Source organism: Nuphar pumila, chromosome 17 (assembly GCF_984573655.1).
Source record: "Nuphar pumila chromosome 17, dmNupPumi1.hap1.1, whole genome shotgun sequence".
Classification (NCBI taxonomy): Eukaryota; Viridiplantae; Streptophyta; class Magnoliopsida; order Nymphaeales; family Nymphaeaceae; genus Nuphar; species Nuphar pumila.
In genome coordinates, this window is record NC_143265.1 from 72,459,251 (window position 1) to 72,469,489 (window position 10,239).

The window sequence follows — 10,239 nt, forward strand, 5'->3', positions numbered from 1 at the left end:
GAACGACTTTCACAAGTATTTGGTATGTGCAATGTATGTTTATTTAACTCCGATTTGTTAATTCCTTCTTTTAACTTGGCTTGAAATTTAAGGTCAGCCGCCTTCATTATTTGGAGATGCATAACTTAGTTGCTATGGTGTATGTCTTGCCTTTGCACGTTTGTCACAGCCAGCAACTTTGCGTTGCGCTTCACTCTGTATAGTGAATCTTGTATAAGGAGTTTGAGTTTTTCATTGAAGATTCCCTAGGGTGTTGGATAAAAAATATAGATGATCTAGTTTGTCTATGGTTATGGGATGTGAAATTCATGACTTGTCCCTTTAGCTGACCAGCCAAACATCACGTTGGAGGAACGGAAACAATGCTTCTTTTGTATTGCAACCTGATGTTAGCAACAAGGGGCAGGGTTATGATTTCTCTTGCAGCATCAATTTAAATTTTGTTTCTCATCTGAGAGAACTTTGCTACGGTTTGCTATTAATTATTTCCTCATCACAGACTGGAGTTCCGGGTGTCTTGAACGGTGGGCAGATCTATGTCAAACTGTATACTTGTCATCATTTGAAGGCTTCTTACTATTTTTTTTCTAGATTTGTTTGGGAAAATGTAAGCTGCAGTTTTTCGTGTGGCTTTTGCTCAATGCCCAGCTTGATGCATTGCAACCCCGGCTGCACGTCCACCTTTCTTTTGAGCTCAACTAGAAAGCAGCTCTGCTAAAGTCTCCCTTGATCCAACTTCAAGGATTCTCTTTAAATAGTCTGGTCGCCCTGATCATATTAATCAACCATGCTGGATACACATTCACTAAGGAATGTTTTGGTTGCTTTTGGTGGATCATGTCAACCTGTTCAGGCATTATTTATTACCGTTGGAGTAATGTTTGCTATCCTCGTGGGTAAGGAGCTCTCTAATGAAAAAATATAATATTTTTATTTTTTTCAGTTTTTTGCACATCTAACCTTTCAGATGTGATCTATATATTAAGTTTAGTAGAAACTGACCTTTGGATCATGCTTTTCTAACATATATGTCAGATTTTATGAGGGTTGAAAAATCAACGGTATATAATGTACCTAATTTTCAAACCTCAAAAAAAAACTACTTTTATGTTGAAAAACTATGATCCAAGGTCGATTCCTACTATTTTGTCCATGCTGAATACATCGGTCAGATTTGATCAAAACAGCCTTTCCCTATGAGTTTCAGCTAGGGGGTTCCTTATCCACTAGGGTATCCAATGTTATCTCGTTACTGTGGTTTTCTTCTTGTTCTTTGCTATACCTCCCATTCTGAGAGGGGATTAGTAGAAGACTCTGGGGGAAGCACAGTACTTTTATGTCTTGATAAAGTCCCTCTGTTTATCATAACATGGAGAGAGAGAGAGAGAGAGAGAGAGAGAGAGAGAGAGATTGCCTTGAGGATAACGAAAGAAACCACCTGTGCATGGCGGTTGAGGATGGACCGATGGGCAGCTCCGAGTGACCATATCCATCCTTCACCTATTCTTTGTAGATGTATAATCTGCCTGTACCCTGCCCGTGCCTACTAGGAATGTCTCCCCAAGATTCTGCCTTAGTTTTAGGGCATGTTTGCCTACCGTTGAAGGAGGTTGCCTACCACAGAAGGAGGCTCTGCGCCACAATCTGCATGGAGCCTCCTTCCATGAGCCAACCCCCACACCCCACTGGAAGCATTTCTGCTGAAAGGGGGTAGTCCCTTGATTTTGGAGCTCTCTTTCCAACAGGAAAGAGAGCCTGCTGTTTGCGGGCCCGAGGAAACACTTCGTGCTTCGTGCATTTATGTGGAAACCCCACAATTTTCATGACACAAACTCCCCCTTGAGTGAGGGATGCACACCCTGTGTGTCGAACTCGCAACATTCTTCAACTAAGAGTACCTTAAGCCGACCCGCTTAACCAGGTGTTAGGCTTTCATGGGCATTGATTGCCTTGAGTTAATACAAAATATAGCCAAGTTATGCCAAATATGGGTGTTCAGAAGTGGATCTTGAATGGCCCATGGTGATGCATCTAGTTATCACCCGCGCATGGTGCTGCTGCAACAGCAAACGGCATCTGAAAAATAAAGCATTCTAGCAGTGTTCTTTATCGGGTAAAAAAAACAAGAAAAAAATGTCAAGACGTGTGCTCGAATCAAGAAGTTCGGCCCTCATAGGAATTGATCATGAACAACAAACATCATCACATAAGGAGTCTCAAAAAAACAAAACCTTTTCTCATAAGGAGTATAAAAAAGAACAAGGTTCAGTTGGAGACTCCAAACCAAGTTGAATTTATCCAATGTAATCAAAATAGAGTCCTAGATAAGATTGTATGAACTTCATAAGATAAATATAGGACTCTAAATGATGTAGTTGATTATATAAAGCAATGAAACCTCTCTCAAAATCGTCTAGAGAGAGAGAGTATAGTTCGTGGACATAGGTCACATATTGATCGAACCACGTAAAATTTTCATGTGTTATCATGTGTGTTTGATTCTGCCAAAATCGTGTTTGCCGTTTCTTTATAGTATCATAGCCATAACCATTGGGCATCTCAGTTTTCATGCACTATGTGTTTTGATTCTCTATAGCCTCCAGTTCTAAGACATCATCATCAACTGCTGCTTCCCTCATGCCAAACCCTTTCATTCAATGGAATGTGTTTTACTTGTTATGGAAGTCTCAAATTAAGGTTGTTATGTTCTCCCTGTTCAAATATGCTGATAGATCGTTCCTTGCACCAAACAAGTTGGTTCAATAAGGAAACAATATGAAACCAAATCACGAGTACCTTATTTGTTAATTGGCAGATCAACTTGCCTTGAGTTGGATTTGTGCCATGTTACTGAGCATGTGTTAGGTCAAATTGTTCGGATATCTACTACTCATGAAGCATGGACTACATTAGAGCGAGCATATTCCTCCCAATCCAGTGTTCACATTCTTCAATTAAAGAAAGAGCTTTAAGATATCAAGAACGAAGATAATTGTACGATAAAGTATCTTGATCACATAAAATTTATTTTAGATTTTTTATGTGCTATTTATGAACCTGTCTCTGATGAGAATCTTATTCATTATACATTGAATGGGCTATCAAGAGATTATGAGATCTTTGTCATCTCGGTTATCACTCGAGATAATCTTTTCACGTTTGTGAATATTTATGAAATGTTGATCAACCAAGAGAAAAGATTGTAAATAATAAACAACCACTCTCCGCATAGAAATGACCAATCTTCGCATGGAGAAACCACTTCCACTGCCCTTTTCTCTCAAAGAGGACGCGGCAGAGGAGGCCTCCCTGGTAGAGGTAGATTTAGGGAGGCTGGTCGGTCCTTCGAAAACTTTCAAAATTATAATTTTCAAAGTGGTCACTTTGGTTCCTCTCGGCCTCCTCAAAATCCAAAAGAATGCCAAGTTATTTGCTAATTTTGTGATTGTTGTAATCACATAACCCACACTTACTATGACATCCCGAAAGCTTTTCCAGCTATAGCACTTAACAACATGCAAGACTCTACCTGAAAGCTCGATACTGGAGCTTTACATCATGTCATGAGTTAAGATCAAGGTATGACAAATAAAACTGAGTATCAAAGTACTTATGGTGTCATGGTAAAAAATGGTTTACAACTACTTATTACCATTATAGGTAATCTTTCGTTGTGTCATGAGAATACAAGTTTTAAATTAAGAGACGTGTTTCTTGTTTCCTCTATTAGGAAAAATCTCTTATAAGTATCTCATTTCACAAAAGATAATCAATGTTTATTCCAGTTTGATGCTAATGAGTTTGTATAAATGAACCAAAGAGCGAGACTATTCTTCTAAAAGGACCAGTTAAGAGAGGACTATATTCATAGCTATCAATTCAGCGTGATCAAAAGGTGTCACCTTTGTCTTCTACAATTTTCTTTGCTAGAATAGACACAAATAAATTTTGATTTTCTGATGAAATTTGGCATTATCGTTTAGGTCATCTTATTTTTCATGTTTTGAAAAATCTTGAAAAAACTGGATCTATTTCTTTTATGAACGCAATAAGTAAGAATCATAGATTGTTCTTTGATAAAGCTAAGTATTTTGTTCAAGCTCCTTTGAAGCTCATTCATGTTGATTTATGGGGTCCTCCGTCAACTCTTTTTGAGGAAGATTTTAAATACTACATGTTGCTTGTTGATGAATTCTCAAAATTTTCTTAGTTATTTTCTTTGGGTAAAAAATTAGATGCCTTTCCTTGCTTTATGAATTTCAAGAACCTAGTAAAAAAATAACTTAAAAAAAAATTAAGTTTTTTCATAGTGATGGTGGGGGTGAATTTGTTAATGCCAGTTTTACCAATTTTTTAAATAATTATAGCATTAAAAGATAATTTTCTTATCTTCACACCCCTTAACAAAATGATGTAGTTGAAAGAAAGCACAAATATGTTGTTAAGTTTGACCTGACTCTATTATTTTATGTTGGTCTTGGTAAAAAAATTTGGGTTGATGCTTTTAGAACTGCCATTTATCTTATCAACCGATTGCTTTTTTCAACCTTGAGCCACAAATCTCCCTATGAACTTTTGTTTAATCGTATTCCTGGTTATGAACATCTTAAAAAATTTGGACGTACGCATTATCCATACTTTGTCCCATATGTAAAATCTAAACTTGAACCCAAGTCCAAACCCTGTATTTTTTTAGGTTATGGATCAAACTACAAAGGATATATGTGTTATGATTGCATGACCTAGAAAATGTTTATCTCTAGACATGTTTTTGACAAGGAAAATTTCATTAATGCTGGAAGCAAAAACCTCTCGCATCAAAAGAAGTTAAGTGAATCCAAAACCAAAATCCTAAACTGCATAGTCACCCAATTGAAAACCCTAATCATAAGAAACCAGTTAATTTGATCCATTTTTCAAATCGAACAAAATATATTCACCTGAATGATCCTTCAATTGAACCGTCATCTCGGTGACCCATCCTCTCTAGAACCTAGTCTAGCACCATGAGTTACATCACCTTGTCCATACTCTTACTTAGAAGAGAGATCTAGTGAAAACATGGTCATCTTCTTCCTCTGGGTTGAATATCATTGTAGATCTCTCTAAATACACACCCACCAAAACTCATCATATGATAACTAGGTCACAAGATGGAACCTTGAGACCCAGACTGTTCTTTGGATCCAAACATCCTATATATTTACTAAGTGAAATCAGTAAATCCAAACATGAGCTATCCAACTTTAAACAAGCCAATGCAGACTCTAGGTGAAGTCAAGCTATGGAAGAAGAAATTAAGACTCTTTATCAAAACAAAACCTAGATACTCATTTCTCGCAAGACTGTTACCAACACTACAAGAAAATTGTTAATTAGCGACGAATTTTTTCCGTCGCAAATTAGCGACAAATTAGCTAGAGAAAACTTTTTTCATGAATCCGTCGCTAATTAGCGACGGATTAGCGATGAAAGTTGTTTCATCGCTAATCCATCGCTAATTAGCGATAGATTAACGACAATAATTTTTCGTCGCTAATTCTCAATACAAGAAAACCATTTTAGCGAGGGAATTTTTCCGTCGCTAATCCGTCGCTAATTAGCGACGGAAAAATTCCCTCGCTAAATCCCTTGCTAATTTTCGATTTAAACTGAACGCGAAATTTTCCCTCTCTCCTCGTTCGAAATTTAAATCGACCGCGCGATTTAAACCGCTCTCTCCCCGTCAAAGAGCGCGCTGGAGAGCATGACGGCGATGAGGCAGATTGTTGGAGGACGGCGACGGAGGACGGCGACGATTTCGGAGGACGCCGTTTCACGGTGGATGGCGACGAGGCTGAGCGATTGTTGGAGGAAGGCGACGTCGGTTCACGGAGGACGGCGATGCCGGAGAGCACCGGTTCACGGAGGACGATACAAGTCTGTGAAATGCCTGTCGGGTGCGGTATAAGTCCGGCTTATTGCTGCCGGAATACCGCCCGACAGGGATCAATTTTTTTTTTATTTTTTTTTTTAAAATTTAGCGACAGATTAGCGACGGATAATGTCCGTCGCTAATCTATCGCAAATTTGCGACGGAATTAACGACAGATAAGTTTTTCGCCAATTAGCGAGCAAAAATTCACGATGGCCTCTATCCATCGCTAATCCGTCGCTAAGCCGTCGCTAAACTGTTTAGCGATGGCTTAGCGACGGATTTAGGTCGTCGCTAATCCACAGGTTTCTTGTAGTGCAATCTAGTTGGGTGCAAGTATATATAAAATAAAAAAGCATGCTGATGAAACCATTGATAGGTTCAATGTCCCTTTAGTTGCTAAATGAAACAAGAAGAGATTGATTTGTTTGAGACTTTTAGCCTGATCATTAAACCCACCTCTCTTATAATAGTCCTATCTATTGTTGTTAGTTCAGGATGACCAATTTATCAATTAAATGTTAATAATGCTTTTCACTATGACATTTTTAAAGAAGTGGTTTATATGGCTCAACCACGGGAGTTCGAAGATAAAATCCTTGTTAGGTTTGCAAACTTGATCTAGATAGATTAAAACAAGCTCCCATAACATGATTGGAAAGACATTTGAGTTTATTTGAAAAAACTTGGTAACGTTTATCCAATGTAATCAAAATAGAGTTCTAGATAAGATTGTCCGATAAATCCAAAACTCTAAATGATGTAACTAATTATACAAAAGCAAGGAAACCTCTCTCAAAATCGTCTAGAGAGAGTGTAGTTCGTGGAGGGAGGTCACACGTTGACCGTAAAATTTTAGTGTTATCGTGTGTGTTTGATTCTGCCAAAATCGTTTGCCGTTTCTTTAAAAAAAGTCAGAGATAGTCAACCTTCCATGGTGTATACTTGGTAGGCTTTGCATTTGCAGCCTGAGTTCTCCCTCAATTAGTCAAGAACTGGACTCCATCATATCTAACCGGAAGAAAGGAAGAAGCAGCCAAGCATATCTAAGCTCCGCTATGACACCAGCCAGCAACACTCTCTTCTGGTGCCTGCCGCCTCCTTCCAATAGCCTCACTCACAGGGGAGGCCACAGAAGTAAGAACTATGGGCAGGAAAAAGAAATGAAGGTACAGTAAAAGAACCGAAAAAAAAGAATGAAGGTATAATAATTTCCCACCATCGGTTCAAGTTAGTGTTTTGGAGTGACTGACGATTCGACCACTTCCAGGTGGGCAGGTGGTTCTCACCTTGTTGGAGCCAAAATCTCATCACCTGAAAAGCGTATTGTTTGGTTGCCATGGCTTCACTAGCACCCTCGTTTTCTCGGAGGCCTCGGAAAAAAATTTGACCGGTGGAGTTTCCTGCCTACATCGGTGCGCTATGTAGTTCCCAAGGTGAACAGTGCATGAATCACCTAATTTGTATAAGCTACATTTATCGTATGATTCTTTTCTGATTAGTCATTCTTTTCATCCACACTCTATCTCCCATATTTTTTCTTTTTTTACATGGACACTGAGTGGCAAGACATACCGAAATAATTGGGTTAAAGTATTCTGCTACTCAGAATGCTTCTCATGTCTGCCTACTTTCTTCGGGAACTTGTCACATGGATACAGCCACAGGTACGGGGATACTGCCAATTTTAAAGTTTTACATCGTTACTAGTAAATAAGGAGACATGGAACGACAGGAAAAAATGGAGTATCCATGTGACATAAGCCAGGACTGTCATGGTACCTGTAAGAGTGATAGCATTTGCCCCCTAGTTGGGACTCATATGAGGAGGTTGTTTTGACCAAATATGACCTCATGGATGCTTTCAGCATGGTCAAAATAGTAGGAATCAACCCTTTAATCATAGTTTTTTGAGGTAAAAATACATTTTTTTAGGTTTGAAAATTTAGTACATTGTAGGCCGTCTATTTTTCAACCCTCAAAATCTAACATATACTTCAGAAAAACATGATCCAAAGGTCAGTTTCTAGATGTGCAAAGAAACTGAAAAAAACAAAATATCATAAATTTTCACTAGATTTCCTTACCCGCGAGGGTAGCAAACTTTACCCCCTAAGATGAGTCATTTTCGAATGCAGCATGGGAAAAGCTTCTTCGCTGGCCATGTTAACCAAAGTCCACAATTTGTTGGTAACCTAGCACCTAGCTGAGTTCAGCAAACAGTTAGAACTAGAAACTCAATTGATAAGAGCCTCTGCTCTGAGGCCCCTGTTGAGTGAAGCTAGTAATCCCCAAGTTTCTGACTTATTTGACGGGTTCTGCTCATAATTTCAAAGGTAATTTGCGGTCTCATGTCTGGCCTTCCTCTATGAGTGTCATTACTCTATGGCACACACGAGCAAGTTATGAAGATATAGGGATGCTCAGTTAGTTTGTGGATACACACCTTGTATCTAATGATACAATTTAGTTATTCCATGTAACTGATAATTTAAGTTTGGGTAGCGTATGTGTTCTGCACATTCTCAGACAATGATGATGCTCGGAGACATGGGGTTTTTCAAAGATGGTCTGTTATATGTATACATCTAGCTATAAGTCTAACAGAGGAAATTGGAAATTATAGACGTGGAGGATGTGAAAAATACAACCAGTTGTACCATATGTGAGATTGGATCTAATAGCTACTTTTGTTGGAAGAGAGAAACTTATGTTGGTGACATGAATTCCAAACTTACAAACAAATCAAATTCAAAAAAACATTCTTTCATAAAAAAAAATCAAATTCAAACAAACAGATTGCAATGTGTATTTATGTAATGTGAGATTGCATTCATGGTCTGCTTCTATTGCAAGTGAGAGGCTGATATTAAGTTAACATGATTTTTAAGCTATGATCAAGACCCAATCCTGAAAATTAGAACAGTTTCAGCTTCTATCATGCTATAAGATTGCATTCACTGGCATTTTTTATTGCAAAAGAGATGCCTAAATTGGTGAAATGACTTTTAAACTCTGCAAATTTTTTATCCTGTAAATTCAAACGGCGGCGCCGTATTCAATTTTTGCATAACCTACTTGCTGTCAGCTTCTTGTTGACAGTACTTTAACAGAAGTTATTACCAGCATTACATTCTTGATCTCCCTCATGCATAGCGGCGCACTTTCCAATACAGAGGAAATCAACCCCTTCAACTAGTTGAATCTGGCTTTGTCTGAGAAGCTCGAGGATCTGAATTTCCCTGCTGTTATGACAAAGGCAGACAGTGAACATATGATCATTGTACCATTCATCTATCAGACGATCATTTTAGTGGCACCGATTGAATTTTAAACAGTTATTGACTTTATATCCAACCTGTGTTCGATAAACGTTTTTGTCACCGGGGGTTGATGCCTAGGGCCCTCGTCGAGCCCTTCACAGATCACCTCTCCATCCTCGCCTCTGTAGCAGACAATCCCTGCCTCATGATCTTCATATATCTGCACCAGTAAAGTTTAGCCAAAGAAGCATGGATTACATCAATCTGCTGCAACAATGTTTATATCAGATTATTTATCATTCAGTTTCAGATTCAAAAAACAGATGAAAATTCTGATGCATTGTTTCTGAGGCAAGTTACGATCGGATTCTATAATTTAGCAGAAACTAGGACAAAAGATGCAGACATGAACCTTGTTTTTCATGGTTGATTTAAGCTTGAGGGAGTGAATTCTGGTGGTTGGGAGGTGCTTGGTTTGAACCATGGAGATTCTATTTACAATTTTGGTGGCATGACTGTTGATGGGTAGAATGTGGGGATTACAGAAGCTAGAGGCCATTTGTGAAGCCTCTATGGAAATGATCATGGAAGGGAATAAATTGGAGAGTGGAGGGTGAGAGGGAGGAGGAAAGAATGGTGGGTGGGGTTATAAAGAAGGTTTGGCAGATGGGTTTTTTTCCAAAGAGTTCATTGGTAACAGAAGGTCAAATAGGACATGCATATGATGTAGATCTGAAATTCTCGTAGACATTGTTTAAGGAGAATGAGAGCATTTACAGAATAAAATAAGTAATCTGATTCCTTGTGAATAATAAACTAACCATAGTTGTTGCGGGAATCATTGCTAAAGTCGTTATCAAATGCTTATCTTGTTACTGTGGAGGGGCCTTTCTCTCTCTTACAAATAGTGGCCCTCATTTTTAAACGTTTGTGTACTTTTAAGGAAAATTTTCAAATACTCCCAAATGTTTCCGCCTAATTCATGCGCACACCAAGCTTTTTAGAGTTTGCAAATGCCCACCAAAAGTTTTTACCTAGGTTAATCAAATGACCCCAATTTAA

The 10,239-nt window shown here is 38.4% G+C and overlaps 1 long non-coding RNA gene across 1 annotated transcript; it reads right to left on the reverse strand.

The window, feature by feature from the left end:
* Positions 1 to 8,954: 8,954 nt before the first annotated feature.
* Positions 8,955 to 9,870, reverse strand: LOC149812194 (uncharacterized). Its single transcript, XR_016428459.1, has 3 exons — positions 9,590 to 9,870; positions 9,273 to 9,397; positions 8,955 to 9,159 (listed from the first exon to the last, which is right to left on the reverse strand). It is a non-coding gene; the product is annotated as an uncharacterized LOC149812194 (long non-coding RNA).
* Between the last annotated feature and the right edge of the window lie 369 nt (positions 9,871 to 10,239).